We start from the raw sequence: 23,588 nt of genomic DNA, 5'->3' as shown, positions 1-23,588 counted from the left end.
GCCTAACGGTGCTCCTGGTGTGGCGCCTTTCCCAGAGACTTCCAGCTGGCTTGAGCACCCAGCTCTACTTCCTCTGTCAGATGACCTGGGTCACCCTTCATCACCTGCTCCAGCTGAGCCAGGTGGTCCCTCCCAACCTCCCTGCTCCAGCTCCCAGCTCAGGAGAAACCTCTACTGCAGAACCGAGAGCTGTAAATATCTGTGCATGTGGTTTTCATCCTGATGAAACTGTGGGCTTCAGCAGCATTCTTGAGAACATTGAAGAGCCCATTAGTCAATCATGAAATCAATGTAGTTCCGGGTGGCGATTAGCATGAAAGAAAGAGGAGAGGAGAGGGGAGGGGAGGGGAGGGGAGAAAAAAGAGAAGAGAAGAGGAGAAGAGAAGAGAGGAGAGGAGAGGAGAGAAGAGGAAGAGAAGAGAGGAGAGAAGAGAAGAAGAGAAGAGAAGAAGAGAAGAGAAAGAAGAGGAGAGAAGGGAAGGGGAGGGGAGGGGAGAGGAGGGGAGGGGAGAGGGGAGGGGAGGGGAGAGGAGAGGAGAAAAGAAGAGAGAGAAGAGAAGAGAAGAGGAGAAGAGAAGAGAAAGAAGAGGAGAGGAGAGAAGAGAAGAGAAAAGAGAAGAGATCAGGATGTGTCATGCATGGTATGGACCAGCTTGTTTTGTAGAACTTTTGTTTCTTGTGTCTAGAGTGTCTTTGTGTATATTGTGTGTGAATGTGTGTCTGTGTCTCTGTGTGAATGGGTATGCGTAAATGTATGTGTGTGGGTCTGTGTGAGTGTGTGTGTGAATGTGTGTGTCTGCATGTGAATGTGTCTCTGTGTGTGAATGTGTGTGTATCTATGTGAATGTGTGTGCTTCTGTGTGTGTCTGCCTGTGTCTCTGTGTGTGAATAGGTGTATGTGCACTGGATCACCACATAAAATCTATGTGTGTATTGTGGATTATGATTTTGGAAGTTGAAGGCCCTGATCTAGAGGGCTGGCATTTTCCCTCAGTGCCTGATGCTTATTGGATAAGCACATGAGTTATCCTATCGATGGAGGAGTTAAATGGATAGCTAGGGAGAGTAGTGCTGATTCCTCTCAACTTCTTCTGCTCCAACAATTTCCAGTCCCTTCCCCACCAGCCTGCATCCCATCTCCCCGCAGGAAGGGGCCCCAGCCCCAGTCGGCCTCATCAGCACACTGACCTGATGCTGTAAGAGGAAGGATGCAAAAGCAGAACCCTCCCATTTGGGTATTTACAAAGCTGAAGACCCAAACTCCACTGTGTGCTGTGGTAGGTGGTGTGGCACAGAGTGGTGCCTGGTACCTGCTCCCTCCACTAAGCATCAGCACCCCTCATTACTGTCCCAGCCCTCTGTCTGCCCATCCCCCGCACAACTCCTGCACAAGGAGTGGAATAGCATCCTGGAATCCACGCTGTGCAGTCCCCGGCAGACACACACCTGAGCCCTGCTGTCCTTTCTTTGCCAGGTGTCTGACCCCACAGGACTCAGGAAAGGCGGACTCTGGGTGGAAAGCAGAGGCTGAAGGTCACCACAAGCTTCCCTCCAGAGAAAATGCTCTGATGGGTTTCACTTGTTAATCTGCTTTCACTCCAGGGAACCTTCGGGAACTGAGCCTGAGTCAAACATTTGGCTGAGGTTAGGCATGCGGCCAGACTCACTCCTGACACGCTGCGAGAGCAAACCAGGGCAGAGCAAGAGCGGCCGAGGCCCAGGTGAGGCCAAACAACCTGGACGACACTGAGCGGAGGGAAGGCAGCTGCTGGCTGGGACATGCTTTCCCAGGGTCCCTGGAAGAGCTTCCCTCACTCAGGGAAGGAGTGGAGGATGTGGAGATCTGACAGCTAGCTTCTTAGCAAGGGATAGAACACTTTGGGAACACGGATTGTCTGGGGACAGGAAGCAGAAAGCTGGGCTGGCCAGTGGCTTCCCAGGGGCCACCCACATTCCTATTAGTTCTGAGCGTAGCACAGCACGTCCCATTTGTCTTGCTGCCTGCTGCGCATAGCATGTAGTCCATGCGCAGTCTAGGGCACACTTGGGCAGTGAGTGGCTTGTAGTGCATGATTGTTGAGTGAATGAAGGACCTTGTAAGTGTCCTCAGGAAGAACTTCTAAGTGCTCTCTTGATACCAGAAAGCAGAATTCCAGAATTGTTTCCAAGCAAAGCAATTAACATGTAAATTTAAAACAAACAAACAAAAAACCTAAATGTCACAAGAGGCTCTAATGGTTGTATTAGTTGGGCATAAAATGGTAGGGTTTCTGGCTCTCATTTCTAAATTCCCAGTGTTTATCCTTCACTCTTGACACATAAGTGCACAATCAATGTTAATGAACGAAGACACTTTGATTTCCAGGGCTAAAGAAAACCTTCCCACTACCTTCACCTCCCACCCGCCCTGCCCCTAAATCAAGCCTGTTACATAATTAGCATAAAGCAAGAATTTTAAACTGGTCATTTGACACTTTCTGAGAGTTTAATATTCAAATTATAGTGAACATTCATTGAATATTTAATATTACAAAGGTATTTTTAGTTGAATATTCAAAACATTCCAAATAATCTTATCCCACATTTTAAAGAAAAGATGATTGAGTGAGACTTAGGCCCCATAACTTGTCTGAGGGCACACAGGTAGTTAAGAGGCAGGGCCAGTGCATGAATACCTGTCCGCCTGACTACAGAGTCAGACACCATATCGATGGCCTCTCTATAAAACCTGGTAGGAAAACTGCCACAAGAGTGTGGCATGATGTCTAGGTGCATAAAATCAGATTCTCAGACAGCTGAAAGCAAGGCAGGAAGGAGGCCAGCCCATCAGAAGTTTAGAAGTTCTCTGACCCTTACAGTATTTGTGAAATGAGGTAATGGCCCAGTTAGTGGATCCCCATGGTTTAACATCACAAAAAAGTCTCAGTTCAAGCTGCCCATACCTGTGGATCTTCTCCAAGAAGCCAAGGGCTGACTTTCACCAAATGGCCCAATTGTCTTCTGCGGGAGCTTGAGAGGTGGTGCCCTGAAGGAGTGAGGTCAGAGTTGGGGGCTGGAGGATGATGGAGGTACCTTACTAATGGTTCTTTACGGGTGCTCCCATAGTCCCCTGGCCTCACTCAAAGAGGCCCCTAGGCTAGAATGGAATAACAGAGGGATTTTACTCCGAATCAAGCTAAAATTGAATTAACATTCTCTATGTTTAAATTCCTCCTATAAAACGTTTTTGAAACTTTTGTGCTTCCTACTAATTGTTTGCTAAGAAGAGGTAGCAGAAAACAAAATAAATGAAATAGGAGTACATTAATATATGGGCAAAAGTATATGCAGCTAATTATGTTGAGTTTAATAGTTTATTTTTAATGTGCTCATTTGCTCTCAATTTGATAAGATACTTAAAATACAGAAACGGTCCCCGCTGGCTGTTTCATTCCTAGTTCCTACACTGAAATTGAGACTCAGAGTGAGGAAACTGCGGTCTCACTTTGGAGCCGACAGCTCCCCACCAGAGAACAGCATCCCCACGGACCGCCAGCTCCCTGGCTCCATGCAGGCCACTTGGCCTCTGGAAGCTTTTTGCTCCTTCCTGGAAAATGGGAACTTATGGCATCCATCTTGCCAAGTTGTTGTAAAGTTTCCAGATAATGAAGAAGGCACCTGGGGTGGGGTGTTAGCAAGTGTTCTAAGGTAGTTTTCATGACTGTTGTCTGCAGGAATCATCCAAAGAGAAAATAGTTCTGCAATTTTAAGTTGTTTCCTAGGTGAACATGTTTGGGAACTAGTGCCTTAAATTTTGTTCCCTCTTTATTTAAGTAGATTTTTATGACACTTTAAGGGCCAGATGTTTTCTTCTGGCTATGGGCAAACGGGGCCCGAGTGCTATGATGGGAAGTGAGAGCCATGCCTCTGTTTACTCCTGCTCATCATCTCCACCAGCAGCAGCAGCCCCCTCCCCACCGACTCTGGCAGCAGCAGATCAGGTGAGAGAGGTGAGGTAGGGTGCAGTCACAGACACGATTGACCCTCCCTCTGTGGCCTATGAGATTAAAAGTCGATTATTCACTCATGCCATGTGACCATTGCGGTTGGTGGACCTTCTGTTTTGTGTAGATATTCATGGAGCCAGGATCAGGAAAGCTCCATCTTGACCTTTACTTCCAAGATTCCCAACAGGAAATAAAGAGAGAACCTGGGGTGGAGGGGGGAGGGAAGCAAACGGTGCACAGGCTTGTAAACCCTCTGCCTTGAAGGGATATGCATCCCTTCTACCCCCATTCCATTGGCCAAAGTTGGTAACACAGCCCTGCTTCACTCCAGAAAGGAAGGGGAATGTAGCTGCCCTGAGCTTCAACAGCAGAGAGCGAGACACACTTGACGGACAACTCTCACCACCAGAGTCGCCACCATGCACAGAGCACTTACTTCACCAGCTGAGCATCTGTCATCGCTAGCGATAAGCCTGCAAATGGGGTTCAGGGATGACTTCTGTGAGGAGCAGCTGGTTGGTGGGACATGGAAAGGCAACTCACAGATGAATCAGTGAAAAACTCAACGTTGCTGTTTTACCATTCAAGGGCAACAGGAAGGCACTCCAGGGACCCCAGGAGTGTCACAGGGTGTGAAGTCATGACTTCTTGGACAAAGGAACCTGAGTCAGTTGTAAGAGAAGGCAGGACTAAAGCAACTAAGAGATGAGGAGGGGTACTGGAGGAGGGAGAGCAGAGGGGAAAAGGCTCAGAGGCAGAAGAGCCTCCAGCGCATTCTGAGAACTGCGTGTAAACCCACGGAGTGAGAAGGAGGGCTGCTTTAGGGAGGAGGTGGAAGGTGAGGGCAGTGGAGGGGCAGCGTTGGGGTAGAGGGGCAGCATCTCTTTGAAGTGCTCGAGTTCAAGGCTTGAAAAACAAGGCTTTACCCTGTAGGCTGATCAAAATAATTGTAGACTTTCTTTCTTTCTTTCTTTTTCATTCATTCTTTCTCTTTCTTTTTTTTTGAGATGGAGTCTCACTCTATCTCCCAGTCTGGAGTGTGGTGGTGCAATCTCAACCTCGGCCTCCTCGGTTCAAGTGATTCTCCTGCCTCAGCCTCCCAAGTAGCTGGGACTACAGGCATGTCCCACCACGCCCAGCTAATTTTTTGTATTTTTAGTAGAGATGGGATTTCACCATGTTGTCCAGGATGGTCTTGATCTCCTGACCTCGTGATCCACCCACCTCAGCCTCCCAAAGTGCTGGGATTATAGGCATGAGCCACCGTGTCCAGCCTTCATGGCAGGCTTTTAAGTAGGAGGGTGGCATGTGCAAGGCAATGCTACTCGGTGTGTATGGTTGGGGAGGAAGGGCACAGGCTGGCAGCAGGGAGGTCGGCTGCATCACACCCCCACAGTGTTTGGACTATGTAGGTATGAAGGGCAGAGGATTGGAGGGAGAGTGTGGGGATAGGAAGAAAAGTAGGGAGCACCTTTGCTTGGATCAGATTTTTCACTGAAAACAATGAGAAGAGCTGGACAAAATAGAAAAAGACAAAAACACATTTGAAGATGGAGAATAATGGCCAAGGCAGTGAGAATGTGAAAGGCCACAAAGAGAAAGAGAAATGATCCCAGCACTTAGACCCACACTTACCTGCAGGACCACAGCCAATTCCGAAACAAAAGAGGTTGTCCAGCTGAGACGCTCAGCAGAGCTTTTGGCACTCTTCTGGGACAGGGGTACAAAAACTGATGTTCAGAACATGTCAAGGAGGAAAGCGCCTGCTGAACACTCCCAGCTTTCAGATGGGGCCCGAGATCACAGCATGAGAGTAAGACAGAACTGGACACTGACCCTCACAGACACGGACAGCCGGCTTTGAATCTGTGTCATCCCCAGAAGACGGAAGTGATCTCCTTGGTCTAACTGCAAGGAAGAAAAATGACAGTCACTCTCATTTAAAGATAGAAAAACTCTATGCAAATTTTTAGCAAATGCAACCCAGCACTAGATAGAAAAGGCAATGTATCAAGATCAAGTTGCAAGGTTAGTTTCACACCTGAAAATCAATAAAAGTCATTTGATGTGGGAAAAAAAATCATACAATCATCTCAATAGAAGCAGAAAAAAACATTTTAAACAATTGGATGTTTGTTCTTAATTTTTAAAAAGGAACTCTTAAGCTTGTAATATAATAGAACTTTTTATCTAATTAAAATACAATAAACATAATATTAAATCATAAAATTAAGTTTTCTCCTCTGAGGTTGAGAATGAGACAAGTCTTTTACCATTTGTATTTTATGAAATGTGGTACTAAAGTTCTCAGACAGTAAAATAAAGCATATAAAGAAATACAGAAATAAAATGTATAAGAGTTAGCATGGAAATAATAAAACTGCCATTATTCCCAAATGACGTATTATATATAGAAATCCAAATGAATCTACACATAAACTATTAAAATTAATTAATTGATGTACCAAGTTCTCTGGATGCAAGGTTAATACATAAAAGTCAATTATATTTCTATAAAATATCAGTAAACAATTATTAAAGTTTAAAAAACAATTTCATTTAGATCAAATAGCTAGGAATAGATTCAACACCAGATTTGCAAACCTTCTACATAGAAAACTGTAAAATTTTCCTGAAAGAAATTAAAAAACTAAATTAATAATATACCATATTCATGGATTCAAAAAAACTAAATAGTTAGAGGTATTGATTGTTTCCCAAATGGTCTATACAGATTTAATGAAATTTTAATCAATATCCCAGCAGAATTTGTGGTGGGAACCAACAAGCTGATGCTATAATTTCTATGGAAATGGAAAAGGCTAAAAATTGCTAAGACAAACTTAAAGAAGAAGAAAATAGTTGTGGGACATACACTAGGCATAAAGACTCATAAATCTATAGTAGTTAAGTAGGGCAGGTCTGTAACAAGACTATGTAGATAGACCCATGGTACAGGATAGAGAGTCCAGAAATAGACCCACATTATATGGATATGTGATTTATGACAAAGGTAGCACATAAAATAATGGAGAAAGATTTTTTTTAAGATATATATGATATTTTTATTTTTTATTCTTTTTTTACATGCATTTTAGATTCTTTAAAAAATAAATGATGCTGGGTTGATGAGATATCCAAAAAATGAATAATCTTGACCTCTATCATATACCAAAAGCATTTTCAGGTGACCACAGATCAAAATGTGAACAACGAAATAATAAGGCTCATAGAGCATAACATTGGAGACCGTCTTTGTGACTTTGAGGTAGAGAACACAAAAAGCACTAGCCATAAAGGAAAAGATTTATACACTGGACTATATTAAAATTTATAACTTCTGTTCATCAAAGTGTGCCGTTAAAAGAATGAAAAGAGATTTGCAACATGTAACAAAAAGGTTCATAAGAAAAATAAATAAAAGACTCCTACTGATCAATATGAAAAGGACAGACAACCCGATAGAAAAATTGGCCAAAGACCTGAATAGGCACTTAACAAATGAGAATCTCCAAATGGCTAATAAACATATGAAAAGGTGCTAAACCTTATCAACCATTCCAGAGATTTAAATTAAAACCTAATGAGAGACCTCCTCATAACCACCAGAAGCGTGAAAATGAAAAATGACAACACCCGGAGTCAGTAAGATGCGGAGCAACAGAAACTCTCGGCCCTGCTGGTGGGAGTATCAGCTGACTCAGCCACACTGGGTAACCATTGGAAGCTGAATACACAGACCCCATGGGCCAGTAGTTTCATTCCTAGGTATATCTACCCCTCCCCAAATGCATAAACAAAAAAGCTTTTTCTATTGGCAGTATTTATAACAGCTAAAACCCAGAGACAACCCAAATGCCCCTTGATAGTAGAACAGAGAAATAAATGGTAATATATTCATGTAATGGAATCCTATACAGTAATGAAAATGCTGCTTCATGGCAGATCAGAAACGAATCACATGGACACAAGGTTGAGCAAGATAGGCCAGAAGCTAAAGAGCATGCACTTACTGTGTGATTTCATTTACATACAGGTTAAAAACAGGCACAAGCAATCCAAGGTCTTAGACACTGAGGCTGGGGGTGCTTTGGGAGGGAGGCACACTCATCGGGCAGGGTGTGAGGAGGGCTGTGCCATGCAGGTAATGCTGTTTGTACTCATCTGGATGGAATGACATGGGAGCATTCACTCTGTAAAATGCTATGGGCTGTACACTTATAGCTGGTACATTTTTGATGTGTCTGTTATATGTCAACAAAAGTTTATTTTTTAAAACAGAAATAAAGAAGAGGTGAACATTGGACTTGGTAGATGGCTCCAGTTCCTGGGCATGCTCATGACTGTATTTATGTGGCCGTTGGTTCATTTAGCTCAGAAACATCTCCAGCTCTCATTGGAGCCAGGTTTGGCATGGGCAGCAATATAATAGCTCAGTCACAATTGCGATTTCATAGCACCTATGAAGCAGCTTCTCTTGCACAGAAAATGGGGGCCAGCACAGATGGGTGGCTCTCTTTACCAAATTCTTCCAAAATGCACACACCTTACCCTGGGGCTCCTGTCTATGGGGCTTGAAATATCTCTGAAAAGCAGCCTGCCCTTCTCTAATGGCTTTTTCCCTTGTCCTGCAAACTTAAGATAGGCTCTGCCTGCTAGATCTTTTGCATTAAAGAAGGAAGAAAAGTAGAGAACTATCACATACACTACCCAGAGCCTCTCAGAAGTCAAGAGACTCCTGAGCAGTTGCCATTTTTTAAGGCTCCTGGAAATACATACACCCAAGCCTGGGGTCTTTCTAGGAATGGAGGTGTGTGTGTGTGTGTGTGTGTGTGTGTGTGTGTTATATATACATATTCACACGCATACAATAGAGTTGATTCTTGAATAATGCAGGGGTTGAGGCACTGATCCTCCATCCAGTCACAAATCTGCTTATAACTTTTGACTCTTTAAAAGCTTAATTACTAATAATCTCTTGTTGACTGGAAGCCTCAGATAACATAAACAGTTGATTAATACATATTTTGTACATTATATGCATTAAATACTGTATTCTTACAATGAAGTAAGCGAAAGAGAGAAAATATTATTAAGAAAATCGTAAGGAAAAGAAAATCGATTTCCTATTCATTAAGTGGAAGTGGCTCATCATCAAAGTCTTCATCCTCATTTTCCTCACGTTGAATAGGCTGAGGAGGAGAAGGATGCGTTGGTCTTGCTGTCTCAGGCGTGGAAGAGGCAGAAGAAAATCTGTGTGTAAGGTACACACAGTCCTCTAAGACAAAGTCATAAAAATTATGGTATATTTTAATTTTTCACATTTAACATATTCATAGTTGTAGCATCGCTCTCACCATGTTCACCACACACACTCATAAAACACAGTGACAGTGTGGACGATCTTATTTAAGGACACAATTAAATCCCTAAGTGCGATGCCTTTCTGAAGGTAAGGCCAAGACCAATAATCTTCCTACCACTCACTACGACCCTGTTGCCAATGACAGTCCTACGGAAACTGTTTTAATGCACTGCTCACAGCAGCCACATGAGCTCAGCGTTCTGGTTCCCATTTCCATGGTGAATAACCAGGACAGTTAAGTAACTTTGCAGTGGTCTGCCACAGACCCAGGCCTGGCCGTCTGTCCCTCCCCTGTGCCTTGTCTTGGAGGCTCACTGTCTCTGGTATGGATTAAGCTGCTCACTCCAGCCCCCGCCCTTCTCAGGAATGAGATTTATTTACACACAGCAGCAGTGCTTACAGACAGCAGGATGTGGCCTCTCTGAGCTGTCCTGCAGAAGTAGAATGCTGTCCTGTGGTGTGTAACAAGGGGAGGGGACATTTGGTCACTCTTAACTAAGGGACACCCCCTCTCCTTTCTTGCTATTCCCTCCAGGATCCAAACACGCGGACAAGCAAGGGCAGTTACTTTGGGTTTTGTTCTTCTATTTTTCTTGTATTTTAATCAGCACGCTGTAAGGTCGGAAGAGTCCCACCCACGACCTAGAGCTTGAAGATCTTTCCAGGGGCCGCTGGGTGGTTTGCTTCAGCTCATGTGCCTCCTCCTATCACATTCGAAAAGCTCTGAGCTGAGTAAACCCGCATTCCATTTAGGTGAGATAGCAAGTTCCAAATGATGAAAACAGTTTGCAAAGAAATGTGCTAGATAGAATATTTTGAAAACAACTTGTACTTGAAGGAATGCAGGGAGAGTGAGATTAGAGAGAGGGGTTGCTTCAATCACTATCAGAAATTCTTGAGCACAATCTTTGGTATATGGGCACTTTTTTCCTTATAAAAGGATGTCACTAAAGAGGGGAGAAATGCCCTTCATTTGTCTTCTTGTGATCCTGCCCACCTCCAAGGTCCAGCCCAGCTATGACTTCACTTTGACCTGAATCCCATTCCAGCCTCAAACCCCACTCCTTCCTCTGAACCACTGATTGGCTGTGATATTTCCTTCGATACTTAACCTTGTAAGGTTTTATATTGCATCGCTTATCTTCCAGTAAGCAGATTGTGAGCTATTAGAGTGCTGACAAAGATCAAATGAAGGCTGAGTGCAGTGGCCTACGCGTGTAATCCCAATGCTTTGGGAGGCCAAGGTGGGAGGATCACCTGAGCCCAGCAGTTCAAGACCACTCTGGTAACATAGTGAGACCTCATCTCTATTAAAAATAAGAAAATAATAGCTGGGCACGATGGTGTGCACCTGTAGTTTCAGAGACTCCAGAAGCTGAGACAGGAGGATCACTTGGGCCCAGGAGTTTGAGGTTGCAGTGAGCTGTGATTGCTACTGCATCCCAGCCTGGGCAACAGAGAGAGACCGTGTCTCTTTAAAAAAAAAAAAATCAAACTGATGCTTAACGCCATAAATATTTGGTGAGTATATTAATTTTATATGTGTAATTATGTGCATTTCAAAGAAGAAATTTTAAAAATCCTTATTAGAATGGCTTTGGCTTCGAGGAACAGAAATCCCTGACTCTAATGTCCTTGTCAGTTAGGGATGTATAATTGCATATGACAAGATGTCCCAAGGTCACGGTGCAGCTCCAAGTTTGGCTCATCTGAAAACTCAACAATGTCTTTGGGGACCAGGGATCCAGTCTTCCTGCTCTGTTGACTTCTGCAGGTTGGATCGGTCTTCAGGACAATTGCCCTCATGGTGGTAAGTTGGCTGCACAATTCCAGATATCTCATCTAAAACAACAATGTCCAGAAGAAAAAGGACTGCCTCTTCTTGTGTATTTTTTAATTGTGCAAAAATCTTTCTCAGAAGCCCTCCAGTAAACTGGGAGGGGAGAAGATGGGAGGTGGGAGGGTCACTTGAGGCCAGGAGTTCAAGACCAGCTTAGTCACTATAGCAAGACCCTATCTCTTTTTTTTTTTTTTTTTTCTGAGACGGAGTTTCACTCTTGTTACCCAGGCTGGAGTGCAATGGCACGATCTCGGCTTACTGCAACCTCCGCCTCCTGGGTTCAAGCAATTCTCCTGCCTCAGCCTCCTGAGTAGCTGGGATTACAGGCACGTGCCACCATGCCCAGCTAATTTTTTGTATTTTTAGTAGAGACTGGGTTTCACCATGTTGACCAGGATGGTCTTGATCTCTTGACCTCGTTATCCACCCGCCTCGGCCTCCCAAAGTGCTGGGAATACAGGTGTGAGCCACTGCGCCCGGCCAGCAAGACCCTATCTCTTAAACAAACAAACAAAAAAAAGGTGGGGAGGAAATGTTGGTAAAGATGTAGAGAAATTAGAGTCTTTGTTTATTGCTGGTGGGAATGTAAAATGGTCCAACCACTGTGGAAAACAATTTATCAATCTCTCATAAGATTAAACATAGAGTTACCATATGACCCCAAAATTCCACTCCTAGGACTATGTGCAAAAGAATTAAAATTAGAGACTGGAACAGATGCTTGTATTCACAAAAGCCATAAAGTGTCCATTGAGGGATGAATGGGTAAATAAAATGTGGCATGTCTGTACAATGGAATACTATTCAGTCATAAAGAGGAATTAAATTTTGATATATGCTAAAACATTGATTAACATTAACGAATTATGCTAAGTGAAATATGCCAGCCAGTCACAAAAAGACAAATACTCTATGATTCCACTTATATGAGGTACCTGGAGTAGGTAATTTCGCAGAGACAGAAAGAATAAAGGTTCTCACAAACTAGGAGAAAGGAGGAGTGGGGAGCTATTGTTTAATGGGTACAATGTTTTTGTTGGGTAGAATGAAAAGCTTTTGGAATATAGATGGTGTGGATGGCTGCACAACAATATGAATGTGTGTAATGCCATGCACACTTACGAATGGTTAAAATGGTAAACAGTATGCTAGGAATATTTTACCGCAATAAAAATATGATGTCTGCCACACTGGTCTGCTTCTTTTCTTAGCTGCTAGGGTTATGGTCTTCTGAGTGTATTCTCTGCTTAGCTTGTTTTGTTTTGTTTTGTCCTGTTGGTTTGCTTTTGTTGCAGCCATCACGTGATTTACATATGACACCATAGGACGGAGTTGTGGGTGTGTCTGTTACATCTTTAGTAAGGTCCTTCCATTTGGCAGAGGATTGCACAAATCCCAGAGGGGAACCATAGTGACCTAAAGGAGGAGCTTTCATCAGTTTAATGCCAAACTGAGGAACAAACTGATTTCCTGTTATGCTTCAGGAAAACAAAACAAAGCAAAAACCAAAAACCTGACAGTTGTCCAGTGTTGACTTATCTTGCCTTTACATTTGTATGTGTGGACTTCATTTAAAAAAGCATAAATCGGGCCGGGCGTGGTGGCTCACGCCTGTAATCCAAGCACTTTGGAGGCCAAGGCAGGCGGATCACCTGAAGTTGGGAGTTCAAGACCAACCTGACCAACGTGGTGAAACCCCATCTTTAAAAGAGAAAAAAAAAAAAAAATATATATATATATATATATATATAAGCATAAATCTAGGTTTCTATTCTGTATAGAGATCTTATACAACTATAAAACCCAGAAAATACACATACACACACACACACACACACACATAAAAAAAAACTAAAAAACTGAAACTGACAACACTAATGTGGCAGATGTTTTGCAGACACTACTAAACAGATCTTTTCAGTGTGCCTATGGCTGCGAATTTGCAGTTCTTTTCAGTTTGTAACTCCCATCCCACCATGCTCTCTGGGGTGACACATTGCTCCCACCACTTTTCCTATATACAGGGCTGCCAGCTTCCCATCTGCTGAGCATGTGAGGCGTTGCCTGGCCATCAGCTGGCCTCCCTATGCCTCCGTCTGTTGTCTGGCTATGAACTGGTGATCAGTAAGTCTTGCCACATGAGGCCAGGCCTAGAAACACAAAACCCCAATGGAAATCCTGAAAATGCTGCTAAGAATGTCATTAAGATGATCCAGAATGGCTTACAGATACAGGTTTAAAATTAAAACACAAACTTAAACATTCTCGTTGAGAACAGTCAGGCTCCCTAAGTCTTTCTCTGTGAACCTCCAGTGGTTTCCAAATCCCTGGTGTCCCAGAAAGCACACAGGCCTCACATTCAGAAGAACAGGTTGACTTCACTCCCCTGTACCTCATCTGCACGCTAAGAAGGAACTAAAAGAGAATTTTTTGCTGGGCCTGCCTCCTTCCCCCTGTATGCATGGCCCACTGGGCTCTGCTTTAGGGCTCCCTCTCAGAGGGTCCTTCTTCCCTCTGGGCAGAGGCCGAGGAGCAGTTCCAGGCTGGTCCTGCCATCCTCAGTTTCCCATCTCCGTTCCTAAACTTCAGTATTGGACTCATTTTCTTACGCTTTCTTCTTCTTAGTCTCTTTCCTATCTCTGGGTCCCCAGCACTTTTAATAATCCCCAAAAGGTAGGACTTGTGAATTTAAAGAATGACTTGTGGATTTAGCGGAAAGCTAAAATTCTCGGAAGAAAAATAGAAGCAAGTTTGCATACACTAAAATATCACATTTGGGGGTGGGGATGTTGGGGCAAGAGAATGAGACACCAATATATGGCTCTGAGGCATGCTGGACACTTCAGATTGAACACATAAACCAAAACGAAAATTCTAAGCCTTCACAACCAACTGAACAGACCCCACACTGGGCCACAGGAAACCTGAACAACTGAATCTCTGGTCATGATGGGAAGGAAGGTGAAACAGGCCTCCTGATACCCCCTGCCTTTTAGAATGTAGGCACAAGTGACCAGCATTAACATTAAAATAAGATCCTAAGACTAATAGAACAGAGTCTTCAGCAATGAGATACCAAATTCCAACCTGACTCTGGTACAGCATCACATGACAGATAGCAGATCCTGAAAGAAATAAAAATATTTTACCCCAAAATAGATTTCTTTGACATATTTTGAAATGGTTCTGCAAAGTTTTCTTTCATGAGGAAAATTTTCTATTTGTAGGGAATCATAATTAGTGTAGCCAGAACTTTCCTGGATGTAGGAGAGATTAAGAAGTCTGACACCTTTTAAGGTCCGAAAAAAGGTATTTGCCATCTATTCTCTCTGAAGCCTGCCACCTGGAGGGTTTGTCTACACAACAAGAACCTTGGCTTCCACAACCCCCTTTATCTTAACTTAAGCATTTCTTTCTAATGACTTCAAGTCTTTAGCTGAACTCTTTCAATGACTTGCCAATCAGAAAATCTTTGAATCCACTCTGAGTGGATTCCACTCATAGGAACATCTCTCCACTCATAGGATTCCCTTATGAATGCATCTATAAATCTGCCACTTCGAGGTCTCCCGCTTTCCAGGCCAAACAAATGTATACCTTACGTGTATTGATTTATGTCTGCCTGTAACTTCTGTCTGCCTAAAATGTATAAAACCAACCTGTAACCTGACCACCTTGGGAACACTGTCTCAGGACTTCGTGAGACTGTTCTCTAGGCCACGGTCACTCATATTGCCTCAGAATAAGTCTCTTTAAATATTTTACAGGGTTTGCTTTTTTGTTTGTTGTTGCTGACAAAAGAAACTGGAAGGCCTTAGAAGCTGTCTCAGAACCAAAACCTTTCTAATCTTCTGTTTCTCTCTCACCACGTCCTCTTCACCCAAGTGCAGGAAGGGACCCTGGAATTTTCTTATCTGACTAAGAAGAAGATAAGTGATTAAAAGCTGCAACCACACCCAGATAGACTTTTATTTGTTCTGAGGGCAGCTCCAATAGATTGCCTGGGAGACTTTCTACATAATAAGACAACCTCTGTTCGCAGTACAGTTCTGCCCCTCACCTTCCTGTAACTTGCAGGTCCCATTCAGTTTCCTAAGAACATCATTTACAAGGCAATATCTGCCTCCCAGGCCCACTCAATTCCCCTAAAAGTTATTTGCAGTCCCTTAAATTGCCTTCATTTTCACCATCCCCCTCTCCTCCATGAAGAGATTATATAAGCCTCAACCATCTGGTCCTTCTTTGAGTCTCCTACTTGTGTGACTCGTGTCCATGTGCACATTAATACATTTGTGCATCTTATTTCCTGTTAATATATTTCTCATAAATTCATTTCAACAGATTTAGACTTTTTAAAAATCATGTTATCATGAAGAATAAATAAGCTTATACATACAAAGCAGTCAGCATACCCTGTCCCATAGTGTAACCACTCAGTGGGTTCATGTTGCCTACTGCTTATATAGAACCGATTTCTCAAAACAGGGTAACTGCAATAGAGAAAGAGTAATTTCCACAGAACTGGTTGTGTGGAAGACCAGAGTTTTATTATTACTCACACCAGTCTTCCCAAGTATTTGGGAATCAGAGTTTTTAAGGACATCTTGGTGGGTGTGGGGAGTCCAGTGAGCCAGGAGTGCTGATTGGTCAGCTTGGAGATGAAATCATAGGGATTCGAAGCTGTCTTCTTGCCCTGAGTCAGTTCCTGGGTGGGGGCCACAAGATCAGAGGAGCCAGTTTATTGATCTAGGTGGTACCAGCTGATCCATCAAGTGCAGGTTCTGCAAAATATCTCAAGCACTGATTTTAGGAACAGTTTAGGGAGGGTCAGAGTCTTGTAGCTTCCAGCGGCATGACTCCTAAACCATAATTTCTGATCTGTGGCTACCGTTTTAGTCCTACAAAGGGAGTCTAGTTCCCAGGCAAGAGGAAGGTTGATTTTTGGGAAAGGGCTGTTATCGTCTTTGTTTTAAACTATTAACTATAAACTAAGTTTCTCCCAAAGTTAGTTCAGCCTATGTCCAGGAATGGACAAGGATAGCTTGGAGGTTAGAAGCAAGATGGATTTGGTTAGGTCAGATCTTTTTCACTGCCTTAGTCACAACTTCGCAATGGGCAGTTTCAATGTTAAGTGGCTTAGTGAATAATAGCTATTAGTGGTACTGCAGCATCAAAACAAGAAACTGTAAAATGCGTTAGAGTCATAGAAGCGTTGGATCTTAGACTGGAATAAACCTTAATGGTCATCTAATTCATCTCAGTTCAAAACTCCTTGGCCCTTTGGGAAAGTGTTGTTGCTGCCCTTGCCCACTCAGCACTGCTCAGGCCTTTTCCTTGCCAATCTGCCAACTCCTCCACATACTTGGGATGAAACCACAGGCTTGGACCATCTTACACAAGCTTAAGGAGATGAATTTTTTGCAAGCAGAGAGTGTGACTCACATGGCTTTATGTACCATGCCTTCTCCAGAATTATTACATGTGGAGTCTTAATTACATTGCAGGAGTTCAGAATATGACCCCCCTAAAATATGCTTTTTTTTTGCATAAGGATTATTTGAGCTGATTATTTTGGGAAACTTTAGACTCAGGAGAAACTCTAAACATAGTGTAGAAGTTACCCTTTAATAAGGAGAATTTACATGTATAAAGAAAATCTCCATTTGTAAGGGTGTCTCCCTCTCTGTACCAGGAAGAAAAGAATGACTCTAAGTTACTGACTTATCCATGGAGAATGCGCTGACTTAAATTTGCATAACAAACCTGACCCTTGTTTACTGAGCTTTTCCTCTTAACTTCCCCATTGCTGGCCCCCTAATGCCTTTCTGTCTTAGTCCATTTTCTATTACTTATAACAGAATACCTGAAACTGGGTACTTATTGAAAGAGTTAATATGTTAAAATGTCAATACTACTCAAGGTAATCAAATTCAATGCAATTCTGATCAAGATATCAATGATATTTTTCACAGAAAGAGAAAAACCAATCCTAAAACTTACATGGAACCATGAAAGATGCTGAATAGTCAAAAACAAGTTCTGAGCAAAAAAGAGCTGAAAGCATCACATTATCTAACTTCAAAATATACTATAAAGTTGTAGTAATTAAAACAGCATGATACTGACATAAAAACAGACACATAGACCAATGGAACAGAATAAAGAACCCAAAAACAAATTTATGCATTTACTGCCAACATTTTTGACAAAGGTGCCAAGAGCATACAATGGGAAATGTATGCTCTTTCTCACCATACACAGAAATAAAAACAAAATGGATTAAAGACTTAAATCTAAGACCTGGAACTATAAAACTACTAGGGTTTTATTGGAGTAGTTGGAGAAATGCTCCATTGGGGAAACACTCCAGGACGCTGGTCTGGGCACATAATTTTTGAGTAAGACCTCAAAAGCATAGGCAAAGAAAACAAAACCAGACAAATGGAATCATCAAGCTAAGAAGCTTCTGCACAGCAAAGAAAACAATCAACAAAGTGAGAGATCAAGTGCACCATTTGACCTTTTCACTTGGGGTTTTATACGTTGGCATACTTCCAGGGTGCTGCACTACTTCTCCCCTGATTCTTCCCTTGGAGTGGGCTGTGTGCATGCACAGTGGCCTGCCAGCACCTGGGAGGGGCCACAGGCACAGTGTGTTTACTGGAGTTGTACACAGGCTCACTTGAGGTGTTTTTCCCTTAACAGTTGAATGTTCCTAGAGGAAGGTCGTATACCAGTTAAACTCTGCCATTTTGCCTCGTGGTGCACATACTTGAGCCCACTCACCCAACTACTGAGATCTTATCAAGAAGTTGCGGATCAGTAGTTCCAGGTATTTTCTGTCTATTGGGAGACTGCCTTTCCTTGGAGCCGGCTGTGACCAATTATTATTTTAGGGAGACAGTTAACATCACCTGACCGTCACCTGATGGTCATCTGACATTTCTGCTTGGAGTTTGGGGGACTTCTCCTGCCCTGCTCGTGTGTGACTAGCTGCCTACTGTAACAAAGAGACAAACCACAGAATGGGAGAAAACATTTGCAAACTAGCCATGTGACCAGGGAGTTATAACAAGAATACATAAGGAACTCAAACAACTCAATAGCAAAATAAGTAAATAATCTAATTTTAAAAACAGGTGAAATATCTGAATAGACTCTTCCCAAAAAAGGCCATGCAGATGGTCAATAGGTGTGTGTAAAATGCTCAACATCATTAATTTAATCACCAGAGAAATGAAAATCAAAACCTCAGTGAGATCTCATCTCATCTCAGTCAAAATGGCTTTTATCAAGGATAGAAACAACAAATACTGGTAATATTGTGGAGAAAAGTTTTTACACTAGTGGTAGGAATATAAATTAGCACAATCGCTACGAAAAACTGTATGGAGGTGCCTCAAAAAACTAAAAATAGAACTACCATATGACCCAGCAATCCCACAACTGGGTTGTTTATTCAAGTGAAAGGAAATCAATGTATCGAGGAGATATCTGCACTCTCATGTTTATTGCAGCACTATCCATGATAGCCAAAATACGGACTTAACCCAAGTGCACATCAATGGATGAATGGTTAAAGAAAACATGGTGTATATATACACAATAGGATATATTCAGTCATAAAATAGAATAAAATCCCATCTTGGCAGGAACAGAGATGGAATTTATGTTAAGTAAAATAAGCCAAGTCCAGAAAGTCAAAACCACATGTTCTACTCATATGTGGGCACTAAGAAAGTGGATCTCATGAGGATAGAGAGTAGATTGCTGGTTACCAGAGGCCAGAGCAGAGGGGAGAAATAGATAAAGAGAAGATGATTGACAGGAAAAATACCGTTAGAAGAAATAAGACCCAGTGTTCAATAAATTAGTAGAGTGAATATAGTAAACAACAATGCATTGTATATTTCAAAATAGCTAGTAGAGAATAATTTAAATGTTCCCAGAGTACAGATAAGATAAATGTTTAAGGTGGTGGATGTTCCAATTACCCTAATCTGATTATTACACATTATATATATGTATCAAAATATGACATGTAACCCCGAAATATGTACATCTCTTATGTATCAATTTTAAAAAGGAATGAAATTTAGTTTTTTACAGTCATGGAGACTGAAAAGCCCAAGGTCAGAGGGCTACCTCTGGTGAGAACCTTCTTGCTAGAAAGGCTCCCTGAGGCGTCCCAAGGAGGCACAGAGCATCACGTGGCCAGGAGCTGAGCCTGCTCCTGTGCTTGCCCGGGTCTCTCTTCCTCTTCTGGTAAAGCTACCAGTTCCCTTCCCATAATAACTCATTAATCCATTAATACATGAATGGGCTATTCCATTCATTAGGGCAGAACCCTCATGATCCAATCACCTCTTAAAGGCCCCACCTCTCATGCTGCCACACTGAGGATTAAGGTTCATGAGTTTTGGAGTGGCCATTCAAACCATGGCAGCTTCTTTCTTTGTTTCAGTTGAATGTTGTATTTAAGCCTGAACTCACACCACGTCTTTGTGATTTACTCTTTTTCTCTGGTTATCTCCCATACATACATGAGCTAAACGTGTTAATAAGTATTTGTTTTTCCCTTGTTAATCTATCTATTGTTACAGGGGTCTATCCCAACTAAGAACTATAAAGAGTAAAGAGAAAATTATTTTTTCTTCCCTATATTCTATCACCACTTAAATTTTATTTTGTATTTTTCCAATTTGTTTCATGCATGTCTTATCTCTCTAGCTATATGTTAAGCTCCTAGAAGGTGAGAACTGAGCTTATATCACATTTGGGCCTCCTCCAGCTCTGACCTTGAGCTTATAGCAGGGGTTTAGTGAGACTTGCTATTTGCTTGAGAAAGTATTTTGCATTTCACTGGAGCTTCACAAATGATAAATACAGAAATTATATATATATACATATATATCTGTATCTATATACATATATATGATATACCAGTTAATCTTCTCATGGTCCACAGCATACACTGCATTTAAAGAAACTTCCTCCTATTGAGATAGAGACAGTCTCCTCACTATTTGGGAACTCTAATTTTTGAAGTTATTGGTAACAATTTTGGAATTTCTGTCAAGGAGAGATTTAGGGTCATAACTTTGGTTGGGCAAGGGTATTCGGGAATTTATCTTGAAGTTATAATTACATAGTGAGTCCACTGATTTTTTTAAACTGATATTTTATGTTTATTTGAGTTAGCTTTGAGAGATATTAGAGATTACAGGGAAAGAGATCTAAAGACTTCCACTAGCAAGGTGACATGCATCAGCAGCAGCACTAGAAGTAACCATTTTAATTTAGACACTCCTGGATCTAATTCCTTTTCCGTTGTGTAAGTTGTATATTGCTGTAAGACAAATTATCCCAATACTTGGTGACATAAACAACAACAATTTATTATCTCATAGTGCCTTTGGGTCAGGAGTTCAAAAATGACTTGGTTCAGGGTCTCTCATGAGGTTGTAGTAAGATATCGGCCAGAGTTGGAGGATCCATTTCCAAGATGATGAGCTCCCACCAAGTTTGTAGGAGGCTTCGCTTCCTCACCTCTTGAGCTCTTCAATTTGTTTGAGTGTCTTCATGATATGTCAGAGGCTTCTCCAGAGGGACGGCAAGAAGGAATCTCAAAGCATGTTTATCAGGAAGCCTCAGCCGTCTTGTGCCACGCTACTACAGTTTGGACGTTTGTTCCCCAAACCTCATGCTGAAATTTAATCCCCAGTGTTGGAGGTGGGGCCTAATGGGAGGTGTTTGGGTCACGGGGTGGATCTCTCATGAATAGAGTAATGTCCTCCCTGGCTGGAGGGGAGAGGGAGGCGAGTAAATTCTGGCTTTTGTTAGTCTCCCCTCTCTCCCAGTGCCGGTTGTTAAGAAGAGCCTAGAACCTCCCCGCGGCTCTCTCGCTTCCTGTCTCACCATATGATATCCGCACACAACAGCTCCCCTTCGCTTTCCACCACGAGTGGCTCCAGCCTGAGGCCCTCACCAGAAGCAGATGCTGGCGCCGTGCTTCTCACACAGTCTGCAGAACTGTGAGCCAAATAAACCACTCTTCTTTATAGATTACCCAGCATCAGACATTCCTTTACAGCAACATAAAATGGACTAAGGCATTTAGCATTAGCTGTCTTTTTCTATTCACTAGCAGCAAGTCACCGAGTTCAGCTTGTATTCAAGGAGAGAAAACGTAAGCTCTCTCTTGAAAGGAGGCATAGTGTCAAAGAATTTGAGACCTATATTAAAACCACCAACCCATTATTAGCAAAATCACCAAGGATTGGGGAGTGTTCCACGCCTCTGACTTACCCAGAGCCATTGTTTCTGAAGTTGCATTGGTCAAAATGAGGTGTCGGAACAAAAATGCCCCCAAAATCTCAGTGGCTTAACACTATACAATTTTATTTCTCACTCTTGCCCCATATGGGTTGGGAGAGGGTCTCTGTTCATTATCACAACTCAGGGACTGAAGATGGGGAAGGCTCCGTCTCAACACACACTTCCAGGATTGCCAAGGCAGAAAAGGGATACGGCAAATCTCACACCGTTCAGAAAGCTTCAGCCTAAAAGTGACACACATCACACAATGTATTGGCCCAAGCAAGTCACATGGTCTGACTTGAAAGGGGAGACCAGGGAGTGCAGGGCTAAGTGTCTGAAATGAGGGGAACCTGAGTGCTTGCTAATATACAGTAATGTCTATTGTCACCTCCAGTTGACCCTGCTTAGTGGTATTGCACTTAGGGTAAAAAAAAGAATCAAAATGCAAGAGCAAAGTCAAAACATCCTTTGTGTGCTTTCACTGGGTTCCCTGAGGGAATGCTGTTTCGTAGAAATATTTTAAATCTATTTTATATTCAGATTGGCCTGCGTGCAGAGTCTAGAGCAGATAATACAGGAGAATGAGGTTTTTCTCCCAGTTGCATATACGAGTTGTCCCAGTTCAGTCCTCAAGTGTCCTATCAGAGAATGGTAGGAAAAGCAGGACGCAAGCCTTACAAATGGAGTTGGTGACCAGTAATTTTAAGTATCCTATTATTTTCTGCTTCTGTCAGAGGAGGGTATTCACTCCAAACCTGTGTGATTTGCTATTTGCCCCCCACCTCCAGAATTCATTAGAATTTCAGCAATAATGAATGACCCATTAAGATGTTAAGTAGCCCTCATCATTATGTATTAATCCAGCATTAAAAAATAATGGGCCTGTCCTGGAGGAAGTGGCAGCACTGTTCCTGCTGGAAAGCAGTCACTTGGCTCTAGGGAGCAGAGGCCGTGAGTGCCATTCCTCCCCAGTCATATTGGTGTCAATCTTGCAAAGCACCCACAGTCTAGTTTTGGGAACTGCAGCTGCGAAATTATTGGCAGCCCTGTTTGCATTCAACTTGGCTTACACTCCAGAAAGACACAGTGAATTTAGGAAATAGTTTAAATTTTTTCAAATTATGAATTTTCACCATATTCTAAAATACGAATTGCTAAAATAGGAGAAGAGGGCCATCCTTCAAAACCAAGCCCCTACTCTAAGTTCCCTGTTAGGGCAGCCATGTATGTAAGCCTTGGCATCAACCTTGCAGGAGAAGAACCGCTAACACAGTGAATTTCACTTCTAGGACAAGTACATTGAGCCCAGGCTCACATCAATCTACATAAGCAATTGCTTTCTAAGAAAATCATTCCAGATGGGGAGGCTCTCATCCTGTTTCCCAAACCTTGTCTGTGTGTTTTGAACACAGTGTCTGCCACTGATCTTGGGGTTTCTTTCCTAGTGATCCAGTTAAGATGTCACAGGGTCAGGCTGGGCACAGTGGCTCACACCTGTAATCCCAGCACTTTGGGAGGCCGAGGCAGATGGATCACCTGAGGTCGGGAGTTCAAGACCAGCCTGACCAACATGAAGAAACCCCATCTCTACAAAATAAATAAATAAATAAAAATTAAAAATAAAAATAAACAAAAGATGTCACAGGGTCTCATCAATTACCCAAACCCCTGACTTTCCTTCTGCCACACAGACAAAGCATCAGGGAACCCCTTCCTGCAACAGAATCTTATTTTTCTAGCCTGATTGATGGCATTTAGCATAGACTTCCTTAGTCACTTAGCTGCTTATATCACATCCACCTTGATGGTGAAGCAGTATATTTCCCTGACCCCTTTGCAGGCAGGAACTAGGGTGCTTGGGCACTAGAACTAGTCAGCCACTTTGGTGCTGGCAGGTGGAGACTGTACTGACTCAATCCTGCTGCCCTCCACCCCTTGTGGGAGGGGGAGTACAGATGAGCTGGTGCAGGAGCCAGGGTGAGCACTTTTGGGAATGGTGGAAGCAAAACTTTGTGAGCCCCATGGCAGCATCTGAAGGGCGACTGCAACCCCAAAGCCCCAGAAGGGAGGGTTACAG

The 23,588-nt window shown here is 42.6% G+C and overlaps 1 long non-coding RNA gene across 1 annotated transcript; it reads left to right on the top strand.

Annotated features, from left to right (window-relative positions):
- The first annotated feature begins 550 nt into the window (after positions 1-550).
- LOC105722040 (uncharacterized) lies at positions 551-4,886 on the top strand. The gene is made up of 3 exons (XR_001108473.2): positions 551-641; positions 1,603-1,721; positions 4,318-4,886. It is a non-coding gene; the product is annotated as an uncharacterized LOC105722040 (long non-coding RNA).
- Positions 4,887-23,588: the final 18,702 nt, after the last annotated feature.

The sequence above is a fragment of the Aotus nancymaae genome, unplaced genomic scaffold (genome assembly GCF_030222135.1).
Source record: "Aotus nancymaae isolate 86718 unplaced genomic scaffold, 86718_ANA_hifiasm-v0.15.2.pri h1tg000032l_0, whole genome shotgun sequence".
NCBI classification, from domain to species: domain Eukaryota; kingdom Metazoa; phylum Chordata; class Mammalia; order Primates; family Aotidae; genus Aotus; species Aotus nancymaae.
Note: the sequence above shows the minus strand (reverse complement) of the source record. Positions and strands in the feature narration are given on the sequence as shown.